We start from the raw sequence: 4,728 nt of genomic DNA, 5'->3' as shown, positions 1-4,728 counted from the left end.
TAAGGTAAATTCTTCTTATTAATTTTTTAAAATTTAATTATTTCATCTGTTTGGGATAACTTTGTTCTAGGCAACTTTTAAAATATAATGACTTGCTTTCCAGATCTGATTATGGAAAAAATAAATCAGAGTGATGGTGGTTTCATATATATAGTACCAATCCTGTTAAATAAAACCGAAGCTTTTGAGTGCCATACAGTGTTTTCATTAGTCAAAGGTTGTGAGTCAGTTAATTATACGACAAGAGGTGCAAACTCTTTCTTCCCTATGACTCATATAACAGAAGCATCCTGATTAATATTTCATTGGTGAAACAGTATTTTTCAGAAATATTTATGGCCTGAAAGACTTTTCTCATCAAGCTACAATTCTCTGTGATATGAGATTTTTAATCCTGAAATCCTGAGTGACTCCTTTGAAATTGTTGATGGAATGAATTAATATACAGGGCAAGCACAGATACCATGTACCATGCCAAATAATAAAAAGCAGTTCTCAGAATAGCATGAAAAAATTAACCTTGCAAATGAACAGATAATCTGAACACTGATTTTCTTCAATAGTATTTGATTAAGGAGCTTTTCAGATGAATGCCTAATCAAAAAATTATATAGCAATAGCCTGCTTATTAAAACATTCACATTATTTTGAAAAATTAATTATGGAAGTTGAAGAGATACTAAATTTACATTGGTAAATGCTAACATGAGGGCTCCCCCACCCAAAAAAATAGCCCCAGGCCTTGGTCTGTTGAAAGTGAGTGTTTTGAAAAGATTTTTCACTGTTCTGTGTGCAGAAGACTGATCCTTGTTGCCCACCTAACACCTTTTGCCATTATGTTGATTGGCAGCTGTCCTGTTGGGAGCAATTTGCCTGATCTGCCAGGGGGTAAAAAGTATGGCAGTGCATTGGCAGCTGTTAACTAGGACGACAAAGCCAAAAACAGTGGAGGGAGATGGAATATATTATATCAATGTTTTAAAATCACACACAAACAAATGACACCTCAGTGTCACTGTATTTTTTTTAATAAAGCAGTGAAATCTACAAAGATTGTGTGTCTTTTACTAAGTAATCTTTTGTGGCAGCTGGATTGGCATTGCACTTTTTTAAAGAACCGAGTCATGCACTTCTACACAGACAGACAGACAGACAGACAGACAGACACACACACACACACACACAGACACACACACACAGACACCCCCACCTTTTCACATTTGATATTCCAAATAGTATTCTTCGATATTTGTGTTGTGGTCCCAATGAAAATTGCAGTCCCTGTGAGCTCTCCACCCCTGGAAGCTGCTGTTTCTTCGGGAAAGGAGGCTGCCATGGCCACAAATGCAGCTTCCTTATGGGAAGAAGAATAGCGGCTCCAAGGGGAGGGAGTTTTCACCAGAACTGTGGCACAGAGAGGGCAGAGTGAAATCTTCCCCCTCTGTGCATCCTGTATCCGGCAACTCCCCCAAACTAAAAAGCGTTACTTTAATAAGCAAGGGGTAGAGTCAGGGCTAGCACATCCTCAGTTGGCAGGATCCTGGGGCAGCAGATCTGGCCTCCAAGGAATGCTTTGCCCATGGCAGCTGCCATCGTGGCAGTGACAGCTGTGGTGAGCTCCTTGGAGGTTGGATCTGCCACCTCCTCGGCAGCCCTTCCCCCTCATGCCGCCTCTACAATGACCTATGGATGGATAGGAAGCTCTGCTGGCCTGAGCCCCCGATGTAGATCCTTATTCCTCCCTTGTTACTGATGTAGATCCTGTTCACCCCTTCTTGCATGGCTGGGGAGGAGGGAGATGCCATTTTGTGGTTTGCCTCAGATGCCAAAATGTCTTGGGCTGGCCCTGGGAAGGGTTGTACCTCAGCTGTAGAGCATCTGCTTTGCACGCAGAAGGTCCCAGGTTCAATCCTGACATCCTGTCCCCTGTCTGAAATTCTGGAAAAGGTGCTACCAGTTAGTATAAGGAATTCTGAGCTAGATAGACCCGTGGTCTGACCTGTAAAAGGCAGCTCCCAATGCTCCTATGGATTTGGTATATTGTTTACTTTGATCCCCACTTTGATTGTGGGGTTACATGGAGACTAGGGTTGTGTGGATCTGCCAGTTTTGGTTTCTCTCTGTTTCTTCTTTTTCCAGTCTTCCGCTCTCCACATTTTGCATTTTAAAGTGCTCATTTCTCCTCATATATTTTTATACAATTTTGGCTTATATGCACATTTTTTTGCAAAGCAATCTTCCCTCTATATAATGTATGTCGCTTTCACCAACATATGCAGAACTGCATTGCAAGATACAAAGAAGTGTGAATTTTGAAGGGCAGCTGTGTTTTGTTTTGCATTTTATTTCGGAAAGTGTGAATTATGTAGGTTCACCTTTAAATGCCAGCTGAATTGAATTTCTCTCTCATCTGTAATTGAGGCTCAACATGAAATATATGAGATGCTGATGTGATGGCATCGAGCAAGGTTTTGCATTCCATACAAATGGTTGAAGCCAATGTGTCTGGAAATGGGATGGGGCAGCAGTGAGCCACAGCAGTGAGCCAAATGAGGGCTTAGAACATGCTGCAGAGTACAGTGGTACCTCGGGTTACATACGCTTCAGGTAACATACGCTTCAGGTTACACACCCCGCTAACCCAGAAATAGTGCTTCAGGTTAAGAACTTTGCTTCAGGATAAGAACAGAAATCGTGCTCTGGCAGCGCGGCAGCAGCAGGAGGCCCCATTAGCTAAAGTGGTGCTTCAGGTTAAGGACAGTTTCAGGTTAAGTACGGACCTCCAGAACGAATTAAGTACTTAACCCGAGGTACCACTGTACTGCATAGCAAACAGGGATCCTCAGCAGATGTTCAGGGCTTCTTCACGACCTGATGTGGAAAGGATTGCCTGAAGGCTTTGGACAATTTTGACAGAGTTCAAAGAACTTCAATTAAAATTATGAATAATATTTGAAGACACACTCATAGGACTACCTAATTGAAAACAGATATAATTTCCCTCCTTTTGCCGTTTCTTTGTGGTATTTTTACACTGTATTGATTTTGTGACATGATGAAAAATAACAACACAGAGCTTTGGACAATGTATAGTTTGTCCAACAGCAAGCAAGAAGAATGCTGTGGCTCTGTTATCTCCTTCGCAAAGAAACTTTCTGAGTTATAAATAGATTGCTAATGACTGTCAGGTTCTTCATCTCTGAAACTTCCTTGTAGGTATCTCATTACAGAGCTAACATCATTAATAAAATAGATGGAATATTTCACAAGGGTAGGATTTTTTTAAAAATTCTTTTTTACCTCAGTAGCTGTGAGGAATATACCTAGCATATGCATAATTTTGAAGGCCATTTTAAAACTGTAATTCATCATAATTATCTCCATATTTTAATGGCAAAACACATTTAATTGCTTTTGACTGAGCTGGCATCATGATACAAAAGAGAAGTAATGGCAGATGGTCCTACTGTCAAATCTGCTGCTCTTAACCCACAATAAAAAGTAGAACATGTTTCTGTGTCCCTAATGTGCGCTTTTAGTACATGCATGGCACATTGTATGCAAACGCCTTTAACTGTAGCCCAAGTGACCCGTTTGCTCCAGATTGCCCTCACCACGAGTAGCTTTTCTTTGCTCAAACTGCTCATGGTGAGGGCAATGTGGAGTGGAGAACGTTACTCATTTCCCACTTTCCATTTCCCCCATTAGAATTGTCTTCACAAAGCAACTGAACCTGGTAGACCATGTGACGGTGGACACAATCCGAGAATGGCTTCGACTGGCTGGCTAAACCAGGTGAGGTAGCAGATGGGTCTCAAACCCTCAGTGAGTTAGGGACTTCCCATGGATGTGAAGACAGGGTCTGGTGGATTGATGAGACAAGACCAATAGTGGGTCCCACAGTCAAGAAGTTGGTTTCTGCACATTCTGTAGAAGAAAGTGAGGGGCAGATGGGGCTCATCAACCTGGGAAGATTATTCATCTAGGAGAAGGAAAACTCTGATCCTAAACATCCACAGCCTTGTGGTATACTCATTCGTGAGAAAGGCTTCAGGAGTAAACTCTTTTACTGGAACTTAAGAGAAACTAAATAAGTTGGATGATCAAGAAAAGTCAATTCAATCATTTCAGAAGCCACAGAAGAAATGCTGGCCCTTGAACTTAAACGACAGCAACACTCGTCTTATCCCAAATAATCCAAAATGCAATTTATGATTGTTTAGTGGAAGTGGGTGTGGCTATAGTAAAAACAAGATCATTTATAGACAGCTTTAATTGACTAATATCACAACAAATCTTCCGTCAGTGTGACATTATTCACCGCCCACAGCAGTGTGGCAGTTGTAACTTCTTTTTGTTAATATTAATTGCTTAATCATTTTTATTTATATAGCTCTTAACTGGTGCCTGAAGCACTTTACATAAAAATAATTCAGTGAAATGTCATTTATAAAGTCTATTTAAAATTAACTTTTGAAGAGAAAAGAACAGTAGAATAAAGGGGGGAAAGATACACTACAGAGAATTCCCAGAAGTGAGATTGTGTTAGTTGGTTGATGCAAAAACACCACAGACTCATGAGGCACCTCAAAGCTCAATTAATTTATTATGGAGTAATCTTTTGCGGGCTACAGTTCACTTCATCAGCTGCATTGAGTGTTATCCTGAGTTAACAAGTGTTTGTATCTTACAAACACCTGCTAACTCAAGGTTGTGGTTCGAGGACCC

Source organism: Podarcis liolepis (genome assembly GCF_965112155.1).
Source record: "Podarcis liolepis genome assembly, chromosome: 10".
Classification (NCBI taxonomy): domain Eukaryota; kingdom Metazoa; phylum Chordata; class Lepidosauria; order Squamata; family Lacertidae; genus Podarcis; species Podarcis liolepis.
Note: the sequence above shows the minus strand (reverse complement) of the source record.